This window comes from Hyperolius riggenbachi, chromosome 2 (assembly GCF_040937935.1).
Source record: "Hyperolius riggenbachi isolate aHypRig1 chromosome 2, aHypRig1.pri, whole genome shotgun sequence".
Lineage (NCBI taxonomy): Eukaryota > Metazoa > Chordata > Amphibia > Anura > Hyperoliidae > Hyperolius > Hyperolius riggenbachi.
The window spans coordinates 208,436,285-208,462,594 of NC_090647.1; positions in this window are offsets into that span (position 1 = coordinate 208,436,285).

Sequence of the window (26,310 nt, forward strand, 5' to 3'; positions counted from 1 at the left end):
TTAGCGTAGTGTATACTAACCAGTGGTGCTCAAATACCCCTTTTAAAAATTCGAATTTGGTCGAATTCGAATAGTAAATTATTCGAGGTCAGTCGAATATTCGAGTCGAATATTTTTTACTATTCGATTCGACCTCGGACTTCGAGCTCACTATTCGAGTCGGTATTCGAGCTCACTATTCGAGCTGACTATTCGAATTGGCCCAAAATAGCTTCCAACACTTGTTTTGAGGGTGAATGATGCAAGAAACATCTTTTTTTCCAAGTAACAACAGCAAGTGATTATGTGGGGATGTTCCTTTAAAAAAAAATGTGGAAAGAGAAGTTGTGTCCTTAATTTGGTTCAGTAGTGTAGTGTTACTGTATATACTTGTTCTTCTTCTTCTTTATCTTTCTTAATCTTCTTCTAGATCTTCTTCTTCTTCTTCTTCTTCTTCTTCATCATCTTCTTCTTCTTCTTCATCTTCATCTTCTTCATCTTCTTCTTCATCTTCTTCTTCTTCTTCTTCATCTTCTTCTTCTTCTTCATCTTCTTCATCTTCTTCATCTTCATCTTCTTCATCTTCATCTTCTTCATCTTCATCTTCTTCTTCATCTTCTTCATCTTCTTCATCTTCTTCATCTTCTTCTTCTTCTTCTTCATCTTCTTCTTCTTCTTCTTCATCTTCTTCATCTTCTTCTTCTTCTTCTTCATCTTCTTCATCATCTTCTTCTTCTTCTTCATCTTCATCTTCTTCATCTTCTTCTTCATCTTCTTCATCTTCTTCTTCATCTTCTTCTTCTTCATCTTCTTCTTCTTCATCTTCTTCTTCTTCTTCTTCATCTTCTTCATCATCTTCTTCTTCTTCTTCATCTTCATCTTCTTCATCTTCTTCTTCATCTTCTTCTTCTTCATCTTCTTCTTCTTCTTCATCTTCATCTTCTTCATCTTCATCTTCTTCTTCTTCATCTTCTTCTTCATCTTCTTCTTCATCTTCTCCTTCTCCTTCTTTTTCAATATCGTCTTCTTCTTCTTCTTCACGTATTTCTCTTTTCAAATTTTTTTTTAAAGAAATGCAGCTATTTTTGAGCGTAACAAATAGCTGGTGGGCGCACGCATGTTGGAAGCGCCATTGTATGTGCTCCCTGGCAGTGGAAACACAAAGACAGCAGGAGGTAAATTCAGCAGCAGGAGGAGGAGGATGAGTGTGTGGCAGCAGGCAGTCAATGAGGCAGGCAGCTCGCCGTGACATAATAGCCCTGGTACCTAGCGGTGATACCAGGGCTGTAAATAAACACAACAGGAGGTCCCAGACAGCGGTCGTGCAGCCCACATTGTGTCCAATACACAACTGGGACAACACAGTTTTCAACCCGGGCACCTCAGAAAAATTAAACCTTTTTTTTTTTTTATTGGTTTTTTTTGGTTTTGGTTTTACAACCAATATAGCTATTGTTTTGACGTAATAGCTGGTGGCAGAGTGGCAGCAGAAGGTAATTCTGTGTACCCTGGCAGTGGGAAACACAGACAGACAGCAGCAGCAGGAGGAATGGAGGAGCAGTGTGAGCAGCTATTGTTGTGACGTAATAGCTGGTGGCAGAGTGGCAGCAGACGGTAATTCTGTGTACCCTGGCAGTGGGAAACACAGACAGACAGCAGCAGCAGGAGGAATGGAGGAGCAGTGTGAGTGTGGCAGCAGGTAGGCAGCGTGACATAATAGCCCTGGTACCTAGCGGTGATACCAGGGCTGTAAATAAACACAACAGGAGGTCCCAGACAGCGGTCGTGCAGCCCACATTGTGTCCAATACACAACTGGGACAACACAGTTTTCAACCCGGGCACCTCAGAAAAATTAAACCTTTTTTTTTTTTTATTGGTTTTTTTTGGTTTTGGTTTTACAACCAATATAGCTATTGTTTTGACGTAATAGCTGGTGGCAGAGTGGCAGCAGAAGGTAATTCTGTGTACCCTGGCAGTGGGAAACACAGACAGACAGCAGCAGCAGGAGGAATGGAGGAGCAGTGTGAGCAGCTATTGTTGTGACGTAATAGCTGGTGGCAGAGTGGCAGCAGACGGTAATTCTGTGTACCCTGGCAGTGGGAAACACAGACAGACAGCAGCAGCAGGAGGAATGGAGGAGCAGTGTGAGTGTGGCAGCAGGTAGGCAGCGTGACATAATAGCCCTGGTACCTAGCGGTGATACCAGGGCTGTAAATAAACACAACAGGAGGTCCCAGACAGCGGTCGTGCAGCCCACATTGTGTCCAATACACAACTGGGACAACACAGTTTTCAACCCGGGCACCTCAGAAAAATTAAACCTTTTTTTTTTTTTATTGGTTTTTTTTGGTTTTGGTTTTACAACCAATATAGCTATTGTTTTGACGTAATAGCTGGTGGCAGAGTGGCAGCAGAAGGTAATTCTGTGTACCCTGGCAGTGGGAAACACAGACAGACAGCAGCAGCAGGAGGAATGGAGGAGCAGTGTGAGCAGCTATTGTTGTGACGTAATAGCTGGTGGCAGAGTGGCAGCAGACGGTAATTCTGTGTACCCTGGCAGTGGGAAACACAGACAGACAGCAGCAGCAGGAGGAATGGAGGAGCAGTGTGAGTGTGGCAGCAGGTAGGCAGCGTGACATAATAGCCCTGGTACCTAGCGGTGATACCAGGGCTGTAAATAAACACAACAGGAGGTCCCAGACAGCGGTCGTGCAGCCCACATTGTGTCCAATACACAACTGGGACAACACAGTTTTCAACCCGGGCACCTCAGAAAAATTAAACCTTTTTTTTTTTTTATTGGTTTTTTTTGGTTTTGGTTTTACAACCAATATAGCTATTGTTTTGACGTAATAGCTGGTGGCAGAGTGGCAGCAGAAGGTAATTCTGTGTACCCTGGCAGTGGGAAACACAGACAGACAGCAGAAGGGCAGTACACAGCAGCAGCCCACTGTAGGTGTGAAATGTGTGGCTGCAGGCGACGTAATAGTCAAAGTGAACCAGGCTGGCTTAGTGAGCAGGAGCCAGGAGGTGGTAAAGGGTGGTAAGGCACATTAACGATGGTACTAAGTTCCGGCAGCCAGTTCATGTCCCCCTCTCGCCGACAACAGGGGCCAGGAACTCGCCTTCCACCCACGCCTGGTTCATCTTGAGAAACGTCAGTCTGTCCACAGACTTGTGAGACAGACGTGAGCGTTTCTCGGTGACCACGCCACCAGCTGCACTGAAGCAGCGCTCGGACAGCACGCTGGAAGGGGGGCAGGACAGCACTTCCAGGGCGTACTGCGCCAGCTCGCTCCAGATCTCCATGCGCTTGACCCAATACTCCATGGGATCAACAGGGGCATCGCTGTCAAGCCCGCTGTAGGACCCCATGTAGTCAGCCACCATGCGGGTCAGGCGCTGGCTGTGACCGGAGGAGGATGCTGCTGCATGCATCTCCTCTCTAGTCACTGCTGCCGGAGCCTCTACAGTCCTGTAGAGCTCGTGGCTGAGAGACAGCAGGTCTGTGGGGCGCTTGCTGCTGCTGGATGCAGGCACCTGCTGCTGCCTCTGTGCTGGCTGCTGGACAGTGGGGGTGGAAGGCTGGGGGAAGGCTTCCTCCAAGCGCTCAACAAGGGCCTGCTGCAAGCTCCTTATTTGTTGCGCTGGGTCTCCTCCTGCAGGCGGCAGGAACTGGCTCAACTTCCCCTTGAGGCGTGGGTCCAACATCATGCTGATCCAGATGTCCTCCCTCTGCTTCATCTGGATCACCCTGGGGTCCCTGCGCAGGCACGTCAGCATGTGCGCTGCCATTGGGAAGAGGCGGGCCACGTCTGCTGGCACATCGACGTCAGTGCTGTCCTCCTCATCCTCCTCCTCTGCTGCCTCATCCTCTCTCCACCCCCGCACCAACTCAGCTGCACTGCGCTGATCCCCCTCATCAGCAGCCAGGTCAGGGACCTCCACCAAGTCCTCCTCCTCCTCCCCCTCAGAGGTGGACTGTGCAGCTGCTTGCCGCTCCTGCTGGTCCAAGGCTGCCGCTCCCTGTGCCAGCAAAGCATCGAGTGCCCTGTTCAGCAGAGAAACCAGGGGCACCCACTCGCAGACCATAGCATGGTCCCTGCTCACCATGTTTGTGGCCTGCAGGAAGGGAGCCAGCACTAAGCACACCTGCTGCATGTGCCTCCAGTCATCATCGGGGACGATGGACGGGATGTTGCTGGTCTTGTCCCTTCTCTGAGCTGCGGAAACAGTGGCCAGGGCAAGGTAGTGGTTGACAGCGTGCTTCTGTTCAACCAGACGCTCCAACATCGCCAGGGTGGAGTTCCAGCGAGTCGGAACGTCAATGATCAGCCGATGGCGTGGCAGATCCAGCTCCTTTTGCACGTCTTCCAGGCTCGCACAGGCTGCAGCCGAGCGCCGGAAGTGACGCACAACGTTCCTTGCCGTTTCCAGCAGCTCGTCCATCCCCTGGTAGGTGCGCAGGAACTTCTGCACCACCAGGTTCAGCACGTGGGCAAGACAGGGGATGTGGGTCAGGTTTCCCCTGTCTATGGCAGCAACCAGATTGGCCCCATTGTCGGACACCACCTCTCCGACTCTGAGGCCTCTGGGGGTCAGCCAAATCCGCTCCTGCTCCTGGAGTTTGGCCAACACGTGGGCTGCCGTCAGCTTGGTCTTGCCAAGGCTGACCAAGTGCAGCAGCGCTTGGCAGTGGCGGGCCTTCACACTGCTGCTGAGGCGGGGGGTTTGGCCAGGTGTGGCGGAGGATGGCAGAGGATCGGAGGAACCCGCTGCAGTTCCCCTGACCCTGCGGGGTGGCACCACCCACTGTGTTGCTGCTGCTGCTGTGCCCGCTGCTGCTCTCCCATCCTCACCCCCTTCCACCAAGCTGACCCAGTGGACAGTGAAGGACAGGTAGCGGCCTGTCCCGAAGCGGCTGCTCCAGGAGTCCATGGTGACGTGGACCCTTTCACCAACCGCGTGCTCCAGCCCTCGCTCCACATTGGCCATCACAAAGCGGTGCAGTGCAGGAATGGCCTTGCGGGCGAAGAAGTGTCTGCTGGGGAGCTGCCAGTCTGGGGCTGCACAAGCAAGCAGCGCCCGCATGTCGCTCCCCTCCTGCACGAGCGTGTACGGCAGGAGTTGGGAGCACATGGCCCGTGCCAGCAAGCCGTTCAGCTGCCGCACGCGACGGCTGCTGGGAGGCAGAGCCCTAACCACCCCCTGGAAGGACTCGCTCAAAAGGCTCTGGCGTGCCTTTTTGCTGGCACGGGAATCAGCAGACGGAGCAGAGGAGGCCACTGAGGACTGGCTGCCAGAACAGGCCTCAGTGTCGGCGGCAGGAGTTGCAGAGGGGGGAGGAGCAGGGCGTTTCCGCACTCCTGCTGGTGCTGCTGGAGGAGCAGGAGGGCGGGTGGCTGCTGTTGCTGCTGCTGCTGCTGAAGGCTGTGCAGTGATGGGATTGGTGCCACTGCCAGCACCAGATGCCTTCAGCCTCTGGAACTCCTCATGCTGGTGGAAGTGTTTCGCAGAAAGGTGGTTGATCAGCGAGCTGGTGCTGAACTTCAAGGGGTCTGCACCTCTGCTCAACTTCCGCTGACAGTGGTTGCAAGTGGCGTACTTGCTGTACACTGTGGGCATGGTGAAAAACCGCCAGATTGGTGACAAAAACATCCCCCTACGGCATGGAAGCGCTGCTGCCTGTTTCCCTGTGGTGGTTGGGGGGGGGGGGGGGTCTTGGGTGCGGCTGGTGGTGGTACTGGCTGATGCTGCTGCTGCTGCTGCTGAGCCTGAGACACCAGCAGGCTGTGGGACGCTGCCAATGCTTGCAATGATGCGCCTCCTTGCAAGGCCCACAACCGCATCCTCCTCCTCCTCCTCAGAGCTGCTGAGGACGACATCCTCTGGATGTGTTGGCACCCAGTCTCTGTCTGTCACCGGGTCATCATCATCATGCCCCTCCTGAAACATGTCCTGCTCTGATGATGACCCCCCAAACTCCTCTGCTGATGCATGGATGGGACGCTTGACTGTCGCCACAGTCTTGCTGTCCAATCCCTCCTCCCCCAAAGTGCCCATCAGCATCTCCTCCTCCAAATCGCCAACAACAGCATTCAATTGACTCATCATGCCTGGGGTCAAAAGAGTGCTGAGTGACAGGTCGGCGACTGACGGTGAACTGGCCTCCTCCCCAGGCCCTGCTGGGCGGCTGCTGCGAACAGGGGTGGTGGTGGTGAGGGTGGAGGCCTCGGATGCAGAGCTGATGGCGGGCTGCTCATCCTCCGTCATGAGTTGCACCACAGTGTCTGCATCCTTTTCCTCAATGGGACGTTTCCGACCCGGCTGGAGGAAAATGGGAGCAGGTGCTACACGCTGCTGCTGCTGTGTCTCTGCAGCGTGAGTTGCAGATGCTCCTCCTGGGCGGCGCCCAAGGCGTCCACGGCCAGTGGCTATGGGAGGAATGTTAGCCACTGACGCTGCTGCTGCTGCTGCGGAACTGTGCATGGTGGCGCGCCCGCGGCCGCGGCTTGCCACAATGCTGCTCCCTCTCTTCCTGATTCCCTTGCTGCCCTTCCCCTTGCCCAAACCGCGCTGGCTGCCACTTCCAGACATCTTCAATGTTTTGGGCGTATAGACAAAAGTTTTGTAAAAGGGCGGGTGAAAAGTGGGGTACTTTAATGGAGTGGGTTGGTTGGTGAGGTGACTGAGTGAGTGTCCCCTAGTACAGTAAGTAAGTATTAACAGTCAGGAAGTACAACTAGCAGTTACAATAATCAGTAGTAGTAATCACAAGTAAATTTAGTGTGTGTACACTCAGACAGTGAGTGCACGCACGCAGGAGCTAGTAGCCTATGGACACAGTGACTGAGTGTCCTAGACTCCTAGTACGGTAAGAGTAAGTAAGTAGTAACAGTAAGTAGAACTAACTAATAACAATAATCAATCAGCGATCAGAAGGAAATGGAGTGTGGGTGGTGTGTGTGTACACTCAGACAGTGAGTGCACGCACGCAGGAGCTAGTAGCCTATGGACACAGTGACTGAGTGTCCTAGACTCCTAGTACAGTAAGTAGTAACAGTAAGTAGTAGAACTAACTAATAACAATAATCAATCAGCGATCAGAAGGAAATGGAGTGTGGGTGGTGTGTGTACACTCAGACAGTGAGTGCACGCACGCAGGAGCTAGTAGCCTATGGACACAGTGACTGAGTGTCCTAGACTCCTAGTACAGTAAGAGTAAGTAAGTAGTAACAGTAAGTAGAACTAACTAATAACAATAATCAATCAGCGATCAGAAGGAAATGGAGTGTGGGTGGTGTGTGTACACTCAGACAGTGAGTGCACGCACGCAGGAGCTAGTAGCCTATGGACACAGTGACTGGGTGTCCTAGACTCCTAGTACAGTAAGAGTAAGTAAGTAGTAACAGTAAGTAGTAGAACTAACTAATAACAATAATCAATCAGCGATCAGAAGGAAATGGAGTGTGGGTGGTGTGTGTACACTCAGACAGTGAGTGCACGCACGCAGGAGCTAGTAGCCTATGGACACAGTGACTGAGTGTCCTAGACTCCTAGTACAGTAAGTAGTAACAGTAAGTAGTAGAACTAACTAATAACAATAATCAATCAGCGATCAGAAGGAAATGGAGTGTGGGTGGTGTGTGTACACTCAGACAGTGAGTGCACGCACGCAGGAGCTAGTAGCCTATGGACACAGTGACTGAGTGTCCTAGACTCCTAGTACAGTAAGAGTAAGTAAGTAGTAACAGTAAGTAGAACTAACTAATAACAATAATCAATCAGCGATCAGAAGGAAATGGAGTGTGGGTGGTGTGTGTACACTCAGACAGTGAGTGCACGCACGCAGGAGCTAGTAGCCTATGGACACAGTGACTGGGTGTCCTAGACTCCTAGTACAGTAAGAGTAAGTAAGTAGTAACAGTAAGTAGTAGAACTAACTAATAACAATAATCAATCAGCGATCAGAAGGAAATGGAGTGTGGGTGGTGTGTGTACACTCAGACAGTGAGTGCACGCACGCAGGAGCTAGTAGCCTATGGACACAGTGACTGAGTGTCCTAGACTCCTAGTACAGTAAGTAGTAACAGTAAGTAGTAGAACTAACTAATAACAATAATCAATCAGCGATCAGAAGGAAATGGAGTGTGGGTGGTGTGTGTACACTCAGACAGTGAGTGCACGCACGCAGGAGCTAGTAGCCTATGGACACAGTGACTGAGTGTCCTAGACTCCTAGTACAGTAAGAGTAAGTAAGTAGTAACAGTAAGTAGAACTAACTAATAACAATAATCAATCAGCGATCAGAAGGAAATGGAGTGTGGGTGTGTGTACACTCAGACAGTGAGTGCACGCACGCAGGAGCTAGTAGCCTATGAACACAGTGACTGAGTGTCCTAGACTCCTAGTACAGTAAGAGTAAGTAGTAACAGTAAGTAGAACTAACTAATTACAATAATCAATCAGCGATCAGAAGGAAATAGAGTGTGTGTTGTGTGTGTACACTCAGACAGTGAGTGCGCACACGCAGGAGCTAGTAGCCTATATGAACAGTGACAGTGAGTGTCCCTACGGGTACAGTAAGAGTAAGTAGTAAGTAAGTACAACTAACAATAATCAATCAGTAATCAGAAGGAAATAGAGTGTGTGTACACACAGACAGTGAGTGAGTGCACACACGCAGGAGCTAGCTAGTAGCCTATAAACAGTGACAGTCAGTGAGTGTCCTACTCCTAGTACAGTATAACTACAATACTATTAGTAAAGGACAGCAGAAATACTGGTATAGATGATGAGAGAAATAAACAGAGGACAGCTGCCCACAGAGGCAAGGCCCCCCTGAGGCCTAAACCTGTAAGCTTGCAGCAGCTGCCTGTCTCTAATGTAACACACAAGCTACTAACTAAAATACAATGTCTATCTAAATAACAACAATACAGGTGTATATGGCAGGTGTAGGTGAGCAAAAACGCTAGGTAAATGAACACAATAGAGCACTTGCTAAGCCAAAGCACAAAGGAGCAGATCTCTCTCTGTACAAGTCTCAGGCAAGCATGGAAAACCCGAACATGGCGGCCGCTATTTATAGGGTAGGGGCTGGCCAGGGTCCCCCTCTGTGATTGGCTGCCGTCAGAGGGCCTGGGAGCCCTCTGATTGGCTCTAAGCACATCAATCTGGGCTATGACGCTATTCGAGCTCGGTACCGAGCTCGAATAGCGCCGGTTTGCTCGAATAGCTCGAATAGTGAATGGGCTATTCGAGTGTTCTCGAATAGCCCATTCGAATAGCTACAGCTATTCGGAGCTCGAATACCGAGCTCGAATAGCTGAAAAAGAGCTCGAATATTCGAGCTACTCGAATATTCGAGCTCTGCTGAGCACCACTAATACTAACTAACCATTGCAGCTATGTGAGCATAGTGTATACAGCCTACTGCGCCTGCTGCAGTGCTGATCAGAAGTCAGTCTCAATGGGAAGGGGAGAGGGGGTGAGGGGGATGGGTTTTTTTTGCTGCCTTCACATGTTTGGCTGCTGTCCAGGGTCAGAGGTCTTCACCTCTCTGGTGCACGGTTGAATTGCCCGCACGTGCCCTTATTTTGATTTGGAGAAACAAATTGAAGGTGGCATATTCTGATTTTCAACTATTATTGGGAAAAAAGCTATTTTCAACGTGAAAATTCCTTACTTGAGTGGTTAATTGTATCTGAACTGAAGAGCTGAGCATTTTACCAGGCACCCAGGGAGCTTCAGCGAGAGGCATAAATTCAGGGTAAAATGAATTAAGTTGGAAATTTAGCTGATTATAAAGGGAATGGGGTAATAATATGTGAGAACATAATGGAGCAAACCAGTGTACATTCTATGGCACATTAATTGAGTGGTAAAGGTCAGCCCTGTGTCCCTCAACATATTTTCTAATCTCTTCATACTACTCCTGATAATTACATTGAGACTGGTGCTCTGTCACAATTTCAAGCCTCAGCAACAGAAGCCAAGAGCTATTTTAAACGTTCTTGTCACCCATAATAGGAGCGCCGGTGCTGAATTCATTTGGAAATCATTTTCCTTAAAGTAATAGAAATTGCTTCTTTAGCGTTAACATCTTAATACTGAGAGGTGGAATAATGCATTCTTGTTTTTCTCTGCTCCATTGACCTCCCACATATGTAATTACATTTAATATAAAGATAGTGACAGTACCTACAGGAGGAAGAAATCAAGGGTGCCCAGTGAACGGTGTCTTGTACAGCAGTTTACCTAATTACAGCAGCACAAAATAGCTGCACTATATGACAATCAACTTATAGATGTGTCTGCCCGGCAAATGCTTTTGTGCATCCAATCAGGTACAACACAGACATTTAGAAAGGAACAGGATCTCTTAGAACAAAATACATTGGTACAGCTTCTGTGAAAATGGGTACAAAATCACTATACCTGCTGTGTATTCAGATCCCTACAGCAACAGTCCTGGCTACGAGTTCCTACAGACACGTCCCTACAACTACAGCTGAGCCACACATATTGTTGCCATGGTGAGAGGTACAAGGCCGGGATGCAGGATGGAGTGACCTTCACCATACAGGGTAATTAGTGAAACTATGCACCATGTATGCCATTGTCATTGCTTAAAGAGACTCTGTAACAAAACTTTCAGCCTTATTTCTTCTATCCTATAAGTTCCTGTACCTGTTATAATGTGGTCTAGATGACTGCAGCCTTTTCTAGTTGCACTGTCTCTGTAATATATCGAATCTTCTTTTCTTTGTCAAGCTTTGTCGACCCAGGGAGGAATGGGCTGCCTCTGTTGGAATGAATACAGGTTATGCATGCCCCTGCAGGCTCTGTGTGCTTTGCTTACTCCTCACAGTCTGGCTGAGGGCGAAGGGAGCTGCTTGTCAGATGTTGAGAAACTGTGAGAATCCCAGACTGGAGTGCAGATAATTCACTATGTAATAAAAACTTGTAGTATACTTAGTATACGGTAACATTATATATATATATATATATATATATATATATATATATATATATATATTTATATATTGTACAAATCGGACAGTACAGATTCTCTTTAAAGCAAATCTGTTGTAACAAAAAAAAATTACATACTCACCTATGTATACCAGTTGGTCTAATATGTGCAAAGGGGGCGACAGTGCTGGAATGAGGGGACCAAGCGAGGACAGCGAAGGCTCTATAGGATCCAAAGTCTTCATAGGTCATCCTCTCCATAAGTGAGTATATGACTTTTTTTTCTTGGCTTCAGTATCACTTTCAAGGAAGCCTGAGGTAAAAAAGAACTGATGAAATAACCAATTGTATCTATCCTCTTATGCCTAAAAATGACTTCTTTTTCTCAAATCAGCTAAGAAAGAATGTTTAATATTATTTTGTCTCGTATGCTGACACAGTCTTCCAATGTCCCAGAAGCTAAAATATATGAACTATTGACTTTTTTTATCCCTGCTCTCAGAAGCTTTTCTCAGCAAGGAAAGAGCTTTATAGCTGTAATTCCTTATTAGTGAGGATTACCATAAAGTCTGACTAAGTCCCAACTTGAGAGAAACTTTCACTTGCATGTCTGAATGTTAACTCTTTCAGGCACAAAAAGAAAAGAAGACACGTCTACCTCATCTTATCACATGTCACCTCGGTTATCCTTTAACCTGCAGCGTCTGCAATCTGGCCCAGTAATTTGGCAAGTCAGGGCCAGTCGGCGCAGGTGCAGTCTGGACAAACGCCCTCCCCGTCACGCTCCCTTGGCCTTGAGTGTTCTGAGCTTGCGCAGTAGTACTGTGAAGGCACAGAAAGCTCCCTGTGACGGGGGTAACGGGGGTATGCACAGTAAGCCCAAGACTCCCGCAGTTACCCGGCCAGATTGCGGAGGCTGCAGGCAGCAGAGGAGGACGGCAAGGGACTAATCAGTGTGAAGGAGGCTGGAGGAAGCCCCAGGTATGTATAAAACATTTTTATTCCTTCATCTCAGGTATACTTTAAGTGACTTCAAAGGACATCTATACATTTGCTAGATTCTCTACCAGGATGGCCCTGAACAGTTGCCTTAGCAAAGTTCAGTCTATCTTCCCCCTGGTGATGGTGAGCTGGCACTTACTTCCATGCTCCGTGCTGCACTGTTACTGTTCTAAAGTCATATGGACTGTGAGGCTAGTGGACGGCCTATGTTGCACTGCTGAACAATTATTGCACAATGCCTCGGCAACCACAAGGCGGCTCCACACCCATTCCTCCCATGCCCTCTCAACCCTCACGCTCCACCTACACCAGATCCCAGCTCCTAAAAATCCAAGCCATATCTAAAAAAATCACTGCCCCTAGGCCAGGGCCCCATGGGGGCCAACAACGAAGAGGCTGTCGAGCCGGCACCCGCTTGAGACTAAGAAGGAAAGGACTGCAATCAGCCATCCCCGCAGTCCTCCTGGCAAATGTCTGCTCTCTCCCAAACAAGTTGGACGAACTGTGGCTCCTCAGCAACAGGAGGGAACTGGGCAGCAACACCCCAGTCTTCTGCTTCACAGAATCATGGCTACACGACAGCATCCCCAACAGTGCCCTCCATCTCCCTGGTTTCAGTATCATCCGGGCAGACCGTTACAGCGTGCTCTCCGGGAAAAGGAAAGGGGTGGCATCTGCTTCTACATCAGCTCCGCCTGGTGCTTCAACACCTCCGTACTTGCTGAGAGATGCTCCCCGGACCTGGAACTCCTTCTTGTAAACTGCAGACCTGTATACTCACCCAGGGAATTTTCCTCTTATGTCTTTGTTGGGGTGTACATTCCCCCTGACGCTGATGTCAAAACGGCCCTGCGTGTGCATCATTCACCTGATACCCACCTACAGGAGACGCTTGGAAACCAGCAAAGTATGGTCGGAGGAGGCTAAACTTCAACTACAAGTCTGCTTCGACTGTACGGACTGGAAGGCTCTGGAAGCATCGAACCTAGATGAGTGGACAGACATTGTATCCTCGTACATCAGCTTCTGTGTGGACCAGTGTGTACCAACAAAAATCCGCAAACACTACCCGAACGACAAACCATGGTTCTCCAATAAACTCCGGCAACTTCGCAGAAGCAAAGAACTGGCGTTCAAGTCTGGCAACCAGGAGGAGTATAGGAGGGCAAAAAACACCCTAAACAGGGAAGTGAGGGCCGCCAAGAAGAACTACACGGTAAAACTGGAACAGAACCTCTCCTCAATGGACACACGGACCGTCTGGAAGGGGCTTAAGGCTGCCACGAACTACAAGCCCCCACCCCAGCATGCAACTCCCAGCAACGAGCTCGCCAAAAACCTCAGCGAGTTCTATTGCAGATTTGAGAACCTGCCGGTTCCAGCAAGGTCCCCAGTGCCTCCTGCCCCCTCCTCAGACTTAGCTGCCCCGCATCCAAGCCCACCCCCTCTAGCGGTGAACGAGGACGACTTTAGGAAACACTTGTCAAGATTATATGCAAGGAAAGCCACAGGCCCAGACGGAGTGTCACCAGCCTGTCTGAAAACTTGCGTTCAGCAGCTTGCTCCTATTCTCTCATCCACCTTCACCAAATCCATCCAGGAAGGCAGGGTCCCTGCTTGCTTCAAGAAGTCCACAATCATCCCTGTCCCCAAAAAATATGGTGTCTCAGACCTCAACAATTTCAGGCCAGTGGCTCTCACATCTGTCATCATGAAATCCTTTGAAAGCCTGGTTTTGCCTCTCCTCAAGCTATCAACTGAGACCCTGCTGGACCCGTTCCAATTTGCGTATAGAGCAAACAGGTCTACTGATGACGCCATAAGCATCTGCCTGGAGCTCGTAAATGAACACCTGGATAGACCTGACTGATATGCCAGGATCCTTCTACTTGACTTTAGCTCGGCATTTAACACCATCAGCCCCCAAATACTTCAAGAGATTCTGGCAGCCCTCGGGGTCCCCCCTACCCTTTGTCTCTGGATCACGGACTTCCTAAGTAACAGATCCCAGGCCATCAAGCTGGACACTATCGTCTCGCAACCAAGGACCACCAAAACAGGGGCCCCTCAAGGATGTGTACTGTCGCCGTTCCTATTCTCCCTATACACTAACAATTGCAGGTCCGCTGCGAACTCCGTCAAAGTCATCATGTTCGCTCATGATACCACCATTGTTGGCCTCATCTCTGGAAATGATGAGCAGGAGTATCGCCACCAGGTTGATAGCATTTGCCACTGGTGTATGGTCCTGAACATGGCATAAACGGTCGAGATTATTGTTGACTTTAGGAAACACGCTACCACTCCACCCTGATCAGCATTGATGGTACGGTAGTTGAAAACGTTCCCTGCGCACGCCTCCTCGGCACGACAATCTCTAAGGACCTGACTTGGAAAGCCAACACATCCTCCACCCAGAAAATACGGCAACTGAAGAAGTTCGGTATGGCCCGCAAGCTTCTGATGAGCTTCTACACCGCCTACAATTGAATCTGTCCTCTGCTCCTCCATCCTGGTCTGGTATGCTGGCTCCTCCGGCCAGTGATAGACACAAACTGCAGAGGGTCATCAGATCAGCGGAGAGAATCATCTCGACTCTCTAGATCAAACCTTCAACTAAAGACTGCGCTCCAGAGCTCAAAAAATCATTAATGATCCATCCCACCCAGGCTCTCGCTTCTTCAGTAGACTTCCCTTAGGCCGAAGATTCCGATCCATCTACACTAGGACCGCAAGGAACAGGAACAGTTTCTTCCCCTCAGCTGTAAACCACCTAAACTCTTAGAACTCTCTCCATCCTCCCTTGATAAGCGGTGGCAGGTAGCACCTAATCGGCCTGCACGGAAGCATACTACAATGTAAATGTGTTCAAATGTGACCAATTGCTAAAACTGTATCCTTATATTGTCTTGCTGCTGCATGTATGTGTATTGTAGCACGGCCCAGTCGTGCTTGACGAAATAAAAGATTCTGATTCTGATCTTAGGTAGGAGGCTTAAAGGTGTGTACACATGCACGACAACAGCCAATGACGGGTCCGTCGGCACCTCCCGCTGGGCGGGTTTTCAGCAGACTGTAGTGCGTGTGTACGCATTGTCGGCGGACTGATAAGGCTGTTCCTGAACGATCCGCCAGGCGGATCATTCAGGAACAGCCTTATCAGTCCGCCGATAGTGCGCACACACGCACTACAGTCTGCTGAAAACCCGCCCAGCGGGAGGTGCCGGCGGACTCGTCGTTGGCTGCTGTCGTGCGTGTGTACGCACCTTTAGTGTTTGTGGTCTAAGTGCATTACTGCCTTCCAAATTATTGATGTTATCTGTTAGTATTTTCACCTCGAATATCTGGCACCATGGATGCCTACCTTCTTATATTCCTCCCTTTCCCATAACAATGAAAGCCATGTGTTATGTGCATAGCGTACAGGTCCTGGATACAATGTCTTATGGAGAGCTGGAATGTGCCTGTCAGGGTCATGCGGCTATGCCCTCACCTGGTTGGGGGGTCCTTGAACGATCCTCCGTGCAGCCTGGCCGGATTGTCGCAGGGGAATCGGAGCTCCGTGGTTTGCCGCGGGTCGCACTTCCGGGTCAGGCTCTGGGCGGAAGCATCTGTTTTTACGCATGCGTCCCTGGTGATGGTTTGGTCTCTGTTGCCAGGAGACGCGTGCGGAAGTAGGCGGAAGTGGCGTCTGGCATGTTGTACGCGTGCGCGGCGGCAGGCGTACGTAATGATGCATGCATGGCGCCAAATCCAATTCCAGAGCCGGCCCCCCTGCAGTATAAAAGGCAGCTGCTCACAGCACTCTGCGCTGATCTGTCTGTCAGCTAGTGTGTCTGTTCGCCAGCCCTGTTGTTATACTTCTGATCTTCTGTTACTGACCCGGATTGTCCTGACTACTCTTGATCTCCACTCCTCTGGTTTGACCTCGGCTTGTTTCTGGATCTCCCTGTCTGCTGCCAGCCCCGACCCGGATTGTTTAACCGTTTTGACCCTTTGCTGGATTGCCTAAATGTTCTGAACCTTGCTGCCTGCCTCTGACCTGGATTGCCTAAACGTTCTGAACCTTGCTGTCTGCCTCTGACCTGCATTGCCTAAATGTTCTGAACCTTGCTGCCTGCCTCTGACCCGGACTGCCTAAATGTTCTGAACCTGTGCCGCCTGCCCCTGACCCGGATTGTTTAACTACTACGTCTTCCTGTCATCCGTCACTCAGAGACACTTCAAGACTCACCTCCACATCGTGGTGTCCCCTGTTCACCTAACCACTGTTAGGGGACTCTGGAGTGCAACCTGGTGAACAATAGGCAGCTGAAAGTCCATCGTCCCTTGCGGGGCGCTCTGGTGAACACCCGTGGGCACTTAGACTCTGCACTCTAAGGGTTCTCTCACCTCAGTGGAGTGGTCAACAGAGCACCACCGTAACAGTACCATTGCCTCCAACTGATCCTCTGTCTTTAGACTGACTGCCCATAAATATCTGTGAGCAGCCCATCATGCAAGCATGACAAATGTGTTAATAGGGCATGTTTTTTCTGCTGATTTTTCAATATAAAAATATAATCCACTTAGCCAAGCCATTGGCAATTTATACACACTGAGAGGTAAAGCGGGAACAGAGGGGAGTAGATAGCACATGCTAATAGCACCAGTCATCATCTTGTGAAGGAGACATAACAATTAGAAGTTATTTTCTAGTTGTCTAAGTGATCAATACCCTTAAAACAGTCAGCTCCTTGCCATGTGCTAACATAGCACTGTTGCTTAATCTGGCCAAAACAAGATTATAAAGAGGAAGGATGTTATCTCAAATCTACAGGCAGCTTAAACTATTTGGAAATAGATGATAGGAAAGAATTAGCAGAAGGGCAGAGGCTCAACTGCACACAGAACAACACTGACAAATATATTCAGAGAATTGGCTGTTTTTCTAAAGAATTTTCTTTGTACATCTACCCTTCTTCCCTTTATGGAATAGTAACGAAAAATCTTACATTTTATTCCAGAGGCTCTAAAGCTGGGTATACACGTTTCATTTTTTGTGTTCGATTCAACGCGCGATCTATTAGCCATTCGATTTTCTGCTTGATTCTCTTATCTTCCACTTGTTTTTCTTATTTTTTTTGTATTCACTTCTATGAGAGATTGAACGGAACAGAATTGAGCGGAAAATCGGACATGTCCGAATTTTATCATCGAAGGCATCTATCGGAACAATTCTTTGCAAAAAATGTAACCTGTATTCCCAGCATAAAACTGTGTACCCTCCTAGCAATTTTTCGGATGATTTTCTTAACTACCATCAATTTTTTGAGCGGCAGGCAGTGGCTTATGCGACGTGGGTATAGGCGTATGATTCGACAAATGTTTATTAGCATCATGTAGCGATAAAAGGTCATCACAAATATCTTGGAGAGATGCACAACCGTCAATTTTCGTTAATGTGCCCAGCAATGGAATCACCAGTCCACCAATGCATCAATTGTAGTCGCTGGCACCATCAGTATTTATAGCTCAGATATATTTTATTCAGTACTGTCACAACATGACGTTTCAGAGCGTTGCTCCTTTATCAAGTGAATGACAGTCTGATACAAGTTAACACATCACCTTTCCTATGCAGAGTCACAAACGGAGTGTAAATGAAAGGTTGCTCACCTGGGTCTTGGCCTTCCACTGATCACATCTTTCAGTTGAGGGCAACTCTAGCGACTTAACACTGAGGGTACCTTTGGCTATACTAAGGGGCACCTGTAACTACCTACATCAGGCAGGGGAAGTAGCGGAGAGGTGACTGTAGGGCCAGTCAGCACACTTGCATGCAACACTTGTATCGGTGGGGGTTTGTAGGTTTATGGAGGATGAAGTCTGGGGTGCCAGAACATCTGTGCCTATAGGCTCCAGTGATGTAAATCCAGGTCTGTATGTAGCACAGTACTCGCTCTAGAGTGACACACATTGCGAATGCGACTAAGCTTCAAAGGGGCTGATTAACTTCTGCTAGAACGCCAAATATTTTATTGTTTGTCGAATGCCATGTATACTGTATGTTATAGCCACACTGTTAGAATGTATACAATATATCTAGGCACAGCAGTGTAAGTGCACCATATAGAGAGTTGGTTTAATAATTCAGTTAGTTGATGCTGGATGTGTAGACTGATGTATAGACTAAAAAAACATCCAGCCAAGCATAAGGCTAAGTATTTGAAACATTCATTTGCATTTTGTACCTTTAAGGTGCCCATACATCAGACAATGTATGGGCAGATCAACCATGTGACGTATCTCTCTCTCTCGTATCTGATTGGAGAGAGATCTGTTGGCTGCCCATACACCACAGGCTGATTCCCAATCAATTTCAGCATGAAATCTCTTAGGAATCAGCCCTGTGACACCGCATCCGCCACCTAGTGTAAAGTAGTGTAAAATGTGTCGACCCCCCCCTCCTGGTACCCCATGTGTGAATGCTTCACCTTTCGGTGTCTGCTGCTGGCTCCTGACTGGCTCCGTGCTCAGTCCTCTGTCCACATACACACCTAAAATCAACTTCCATGTATATCAATATGAGATTTTGAGGTAGAAGCTTTGGGATATTCAGCTACATCCTGGCTTCACCTAATGAATCTGTGTCCCGAAAGAGGTGTACTAGATAGAAGTTTTGACATTTCAAGCATCACTAGGCATTGATGCCACAGTACAGTGTGTACAGCTTTCCCTTAGAAATGAATGGAATGGCAATCTACCGCCTACACAGCAATGCCACCTATTGGCAAGAGGGCAAACAAATTTAAAGTTATGTTTGTGCTGTCTTTCTTATACAAACATTTACATTTAATCATTTAAGACAGAGGGTTTCAGACGTCATTATTCAAGGTACTTGTTTAAAATTCCAGACATTAATATATTGCTTCAGAACAGTGGGCAGATCAGTTCAAATCATTGCTTTGTGCCGCTACAGCTGAATCATTGAGAAGATAACTACAATTGTTGAGCTCTGACATAACAATACCTGTAGTGTGTGGGAATGGGGAGGGGGAGTTAGGTACTTTCCTCTGTAGTTGGAAGAGTTTGAATAGTCTAAAAGAGTAACCAAGCAGCTCAGGGTGACCCAAACCACTAGGGAAGTATAGGGGACTAAAAGAGACCAAAAAGTCCTCCTACTAAAAAGCAATGCTTGGTATGTTTTGCCTTCTTAAAACAGAAGGTACTTGTTGTGATAATTCAGCTTTAAGTAACATATGTGGCTATGCACCGCTACTGAATATGCAAATTATCTCTTGATGCCCCTGAAGCCAGGCTTGCATCCAGAACCTCTGTGGAGTCCACTGTTCCAGTCCAGGGTCCCTTCATCCTTTCCAAATGTAAGAACGAGGTGGCACACACACCAATGGCTGCATACAGTTGCTTATATTGTGGAACAGTGACACTGATGAAGGACCTGCGTGTCCGTAACATGTAGTGTCACTGTTCCACAATATAAGCAACTGTTTGCAGCCATTGGTGTGCCGCCTCGTTCTTACTTTTGGTTGTACCAGGAACATTTGAGCAATCCGGTTGAGGCAAGGCACCGGCATAACCCCAGGCATTTACACTGGGTGCTGTCCTCTTGGATTATGTGGTGTAGTCCTTTCATCCTTTCCCCCTGACCTCACAGCGACTGAGCTCACAGGGACAGGGTCAGTGGAGGCATACATTTGAAAAGGCACCTGTTTAAAATGGCTAGCAAAACTAAATTATAGTGTGCACCCTTTTAAACAGGATGCGCATGCGCCCTTTTCAACTGCTCCACTGTAGAGTGCTTTTTCCCCAGTTCTGCGACACAGTTATTAACAAGCATGCGCTCTCCTGGACCTCAATATCTATGCATGAAAAAAAAAAGCAAATGTATTTTTATGTTGCCATTTTTGAAAGTGGTGCTATGTGCTATTTTTTTTACATATCAGCCTGAGACAAAATGGAGAATTCTGTACACAAAAACACATAAAAATATATATCCATGAAAAATTTGAAACAGTAAAAAAGTGGTTTTGCTGTGATATTGATTTGACCTGAAATACCAGCAACTTTTGAGGTCTAATTTTCACAATGAGTATTTATTATCATAAAGATCAATTTTTGATAACAATGAACCTTTTTTTCCTTTTTTGCTAGTAATTGCGGCCAGTGGCGTTCCTACAATAGGGCGGCAGGGGGCGCCCCGCACCGGGTGTCGGGCGCCCCAGGGGGTGTCATCAAGGCCTCCCACAGAGGCCTATGCCGGACAGGAGGGGGGATGCAGCACAGAATAGAGGGGTGACAGGGAAAGCGGCGGGGAGGGGGGCCGGACCCCCCACCTCCCTCACCTGGGTCCCCTCCTTCTGGCGCTTCCCCCTCCTAATTAGTAGCAGCGACCGAGCAGGAGCGGGCGGAGAGGACTTACTCACCTCCTTCCTGCGTTCCAGGCGATGGCGCATAGCGTCATTGTCACGTTACGCTGGTCTCCGCCTTCTCCACCGCCCACTGTGCTTCCTGATTGGCGGAAGCGCAGTAAGTGACAGAGAAGTCGGAGAGCAGCGTCACGTGAGGATGACGCTGTGTGCTATCGCCAGGAGCAGGTAAGTCCTCTCTGCCCGCACCTGCCCGCTGCTGCTAATTAGAAGGGGGAAGCGCCAGAAGGAGTGGACCCAGGTGAGGGAGGTGGGGGGTCCGGCCCCCCTCCCTGCCACCCCTCCTTCCAAGCTTCCCCCATACCGGGGGCAACTTTACTAGCTATTCTGGGGGCAACTTTACTAGCTATTCTGGGGGCAACTATATTACCTACTCTGGGGGCAACTATATTACCTAAACTGGGCGCAACTTTACTAGCTATTCTGGGGGCAACTATTATACCTACACTGGGGGCAACTATTATACCTACACTGGGGGCAATTATTATACCTACACTGGGGGCAACTATATTACCTACACGGGGGGCAACTATATTACCTACACTGGGGGCAACTATATTACCTACACTGGGGGCAACTATACTAGCTATTCTTGGGGTAACTATACTAGCTATTCTGGGGGCAACTATTATACCTACACTGGGGGCAACTATTATACCTACACTGGGGGCAACTATTATACCTACACTGGGGGCAACTATATTACCTACACTGGGGGCAACTATATTACCTACTCTGGGGGCAACTATATTACCTACTCTGGGGGCAACTATATTACCTACTCTGGGGGCAACTATATTACCTACACTGGGGGCAACTATATTACCTACACTGGGGGCAACTATACTAGCTATTCTGAGGGTAACTATACTAGCTACACTGGGGGCAACTATATTACCTACACTGGGGGCAACTATATTACCTACACTGGGGGAAACTGTATTACCTACACTGGGGGCAACTGTATTACCTACACTGGGGGCAACTATATTACCTACACTGGGGGCAACTATATTACCTACACTGGGGGCAACTATATTACCTACACTGGGGGCAACTGTATTACCTACACTGGGGGCAACTGTATTACCTACACTGGGGGCAACTGTATTACCTATACTGGGGGCAACTGTATTACCTACACTGGGGGCAACTATATTACCTAAACTGGGGGCAACTATACTATCTATTCTGTATCAACTGTCCTGGCCAGGTCTGCTACATGATTGAAGTGTTTTCTGGCCAGGTTGGCCACATGATTGCATGTATTTTCTGGTCAAATCTTCCACATGATTGCATGTATTTTCTGGGCAAAGCTGCCGACACGATTGCACGTATTTTCTGGGCAAAGCTGCCGACATGATTGCACGTATTTTCTGGGCAAAGCTGCCGACATGATTGCACGTATTTTCTGGGCAAAGCTGCCGACATGATTGCACGTATTTTCTGGGCAAAGCTGCCGACATGATTGCACTCATTTTCTGGGCAAAGCTGCCGACATGATTGCACGTGTTTTTTAGTCAAATCTGCCGACACGATTGAACGTGTTTTCTGGTCAAAAGTGCTCACATTAAGTGTATTTTCTTGAGAAAACCGGCACAATTATGTGAATTTTCTGGGGAAAGGGTCACCAAAACTTGGGCCCACTGTCTCGAGGTGAGAATAATATTGAGGCTGCCATATTTATCTCCTTTTAAGCAATACCAGTTGCCTGGCTGCCGTGCTGGTCCTTTGCCTCTAATTCTTTCAACCATAGACCCTGAACAAGCATGCAGCAGGTCAGTGGTTTCTGACAATATTGTCAGAACTGACAAGATTAGCTTCATGCTTGTTTCTGGTGTAATTCAGTTCTACTGCAGCTAAATAGATCAGCTGGGCTGCCTATTGTTTAAAAGGAAATACATATGGCAGCCTCCATATCACTCTCATCCCGGGTTCACTTTAAATTAGTTAGCTCCACCCTCATCCAGTCATGGCCATGCCCGCTTAGCGCCGCAGGTTATAACCACACCCATTTTTTTGTTAGCTACCTATATTGAGGCCAACTTTAGGGGAGGGAGCCTACACCTGGCATTACCCGCCGTGTCGCGTTTTTAGCATGCCACAGTCGCTTTTTTTTTTTTTTAATGGCGGGGGGGGGGGGGGGGGGTGTCTTTTAATACCCAGCACCGGGTGTAAAATGCCCTAGGTACGCCACTGTGTAAGGCACATTCCACTGTGCCTCTAGTGATCAGCCTCTGATTTTTATCACGTAACACAGGCGCCCCAAGAGAGAAGACACAGGGAGGAGCACCCAGCAGTGCAGGGAAGACACACACCGGTGGATAGGTGAGTGTAAGCTCTGCTTTCTGCACACTGCACAGCCCAGGGGGGGCATGTAGATGTGGGAGACATGGGGGTGGCAGGTGGTGCACAGCTCCACAGTTATTCAGTACATTTCATGCCGACATCTACTGAAAGTCTGTGCCTAGTGTGTAGAAAAATTTCATCCTGCTCAGATCAGATTTGATCTTAGAGGGGTCTCTCTGATGGTCGAATCTGGAGGTCATCTATTAGTGTATGGCTACCTTTAGTATGGAAGGCGGTTGTAACGTTAGTATTAAGCACATTTTTGAATTTAAGATTGGTTTAGTGAAAACAGAGTGTTACTGTATAAATAGGGATGCATGACTAGTGTTAAGATGTCATGAGTGTGTAAAATTAGTATTAGGCATATTTTGAGGTTCAAATGATAACTGCAATGAGAAAAATATGGAGACTGCCTGCAATATTTATTTCCTTTTAAACAATACCAGTTGCCTGGCATCCCTGCTGATCTATGTGGCTGCAGTAGTGTCTAAATTACACCAGAAACAAGCATGCAGCTAATCTGACGATCTGACGATAATGTCAGAAACGCCTGATCTGCTGCATGCTTGTTCAGGGTCTATGGCTAAAAGTATTAGTGGCAGAGGATCAGCAGGATAGCCAGGTAACTGGTATTGCTTAAAAGGAAATAAATATGGCAGCCTCCATATCCCTCTCTCTTCAGTTGTCCTTTAAGGTCAGTTTAGAGAACACATCATGTAAAGCTGAATACTCACCTCACGGGTGAGGATGGGTGCTCCCCGATTCACTTTCCTGGCGGTGGTTATACATGACGGCTCACACGAGAACGAGAGTTCAAGCGATTGTGGTACTTTGCATGGGAGTAGTCTGAGATCTTTAAAATCCGCCCTGATGGCGTTATTGCCGCGGGTCGCTAAGCGTCGTTTGCATGATCGTATTCCTGTACCCACGTCGGGAACTTGCGGAAATGATCACTCATCATTCAAAAGAAATCGCCGGTAATCAGAAAAATCGTGTAGTGGGTACGGGCCTCAATGTATAGTCAGGGATGAATGGCTAGTGTTAGGATGTCAAGAGATTGAAAGGTTAGTATTACGGCATTATATATAGTATAGGCATGTTTAGAGGAGGATTGCCCTGGGAAGTACCAGTATCTCCATATTAATTTGGCAGGATGTCAAAGCCACACCCCTCACCCCTGAAGGAAAAAAGTGCAAGAATTGTACATGATTGAAAGATATTACAGAAATATATACACAAGAAGCAACTAAAAGACTCTGCACAGCTGAGCTGCAAATGTGAAGCCATGGTGGGGTGGAGATTAGTGCCAGTTTAGCCAGATGCCAATTAAGCATCAAGTATGTTTTTGAGACCAGATCACCCACAGGAAGCCCAAGAATACGCTGGTAGAACATATGGCCTGGATGCAGACAGTGTCCCAAGTGGACACCTTGAGATTCTACTACAGCTTCTGTGCTTTAGGATCATTATATTTTGTGTTAGCAATCACTTTTATCAGTTTCTTTAAAATGTTATTTCTAATATAATAGCTTTATCTAATTCGTCACATTATGTGCACCAAATAATTATTATACTTAACATATAGGTGCATTTTTTAATTTATTTTTGTACTGTGGACATAGACTATGAGAGCACAAGCAGCATCTGAATTCATTGGGTGAGTGTAATGAAAACAAAATTACAAACTGCATGGGGGATTTATGTAGTTCTGACATCTGTCAAGGAACAGCCAAGGCATGAAAAGCTAATCACAAGCATGAATTATTTTACTAGCCATTTCTTGCTATAAAACCAGCATATTAACCACCCTTCCATATGTTAATTCCAATGGCTTTGTCGAGCAGTGCCACTGCTTTACTAAAACATTAATTGTACAGCCTATATTTTATACATTAAACATATGTAGAAATAAATGTCAGGCTGTGAGGAAAGATGTACATCCTTAAGGAAGAAAGTGTTCGGAATTATTTGCAAATTGTGGCATCCTGCTTCAAAATGAGGCATGAATGACGGCAGGTGTGAACGGAATGCAGATCACAGACGTTTTGCATAACACATTTTCCTGGTATGTGTTGCCATTGTGTGATCACAAAGGGTCAGCTGTATGTGAAGTCATGGAATCCTCCTGCCCTTGTGCCTTTATTGCCTGGAGGAATTGCGTTTAACATAGCAGTGAGGAGTTCAAGCACAACTCCAAGCAGTCCTCATCACCTGACCTCTATTTCTCAGGATTAATTAAGATATTTAGGCTCTTATTTCATTTACCTTTTCTCTTAAAGGACTCCCAATGTGAAAAATTAACATAATTTTTACTTACCTGGTGCTTCTTCCAGCCCCTAGAAGTCTTCTGGGTTCTTCGCCACCGGTGCTCCCTGGTGTCATGCTGGCCACCCACAAAGCTCGCCGAGCCCATCGGTGGTTCGGCGCTTCTTCGCCTGCACAGACTACTGTGCCCAGTGACATGGGTGCACTTGCATGCGGGTGTCCACGCACTCGCTAGCATGCGCAGAAGCGCCAACCCGCCCATGGGTCGGCGAGCTTTGTGGACGCCTAGCAGGACACCGGGGAGCACCGGAGCTGCCGCAAGGGACCCAGAAGACTTCTAGGGGCTAGAAGAATCCCCAGGTTTCTTCCAGCCCTTCCAGTCTACTTTTTCACCTTGAGAGTCCTAAAAGTTTTCTCCTAAAAAATAGCAATCATTTTCACTGCCTTTGCCTTAACTAGCCCTCAAATGTGTGCTATGACAAAAAAATCTAAGCTAAGCTCCACAAAAACCCATCAAAGGCACCAGAGATGTAAAACTACAGCAGGAAATTGCCTGTAAACTCCCCTCTTTTCATCTTCTTTGTTTTTCTTTCTTGTTTTTGTTTTATCAAAGTCTCTTCTGCATTATTTAGCGTTCAACAACATTATTAGGCAGTGCTTAAAGGTCAGGGCCGGCCCTAGACTTTTTGCCGCCTGAGGTAAAAATGATTGCTGCCGCCCCCCGTGGGAGGGACCGCCGCCGCCGAGCTGGAGGGGTAGCGGGCAGGGCGGGGGTATTGGGCCTAGCGGTGGGGAGGGGGGTAGGACCCCCCCCCTCCCTCGCCTGGGTCCCCCGTCCTCCGCTCCCCTCCAGCCTTAAATAGATAAGAAGCGCAACTCGTAAGAGGCAGTAGGCGGGGAGGACTCACCTCTTCCTCGCTCGATCCAGCGTGCGCTCCACTGACGTCCCTTCCTGCAGCGCCGTCCACTTACAATACAGTGGGCGGCGTTGCAGGAAGTGACGTCAGTGGAGCGCACGCTGGATCGAGCGAGGAAGAGGTGAGTCCTCCCCGCCCACTGCCTCTTACGAGTTGCGCTTCTTATCTATTTAAGGCTGGAGGGGAGCGGAGGACGGGGGACCCAGGCGAGGGAGGGGGGGGGGGGGTGACCCCCCCTTCCCGCCGCTAGGCCCAATACCCCCGTCCTGCCCGCTACCCCTCCAGCTGGGCGGCCGGCTCCCCGCACCCACCGATGGGCGGATGCCGCCCCTAGAAATTTGCCGCCTGAGGCAAAAGTTTCACCCCGCCTCATGAGCGGGCCGGCCCTGT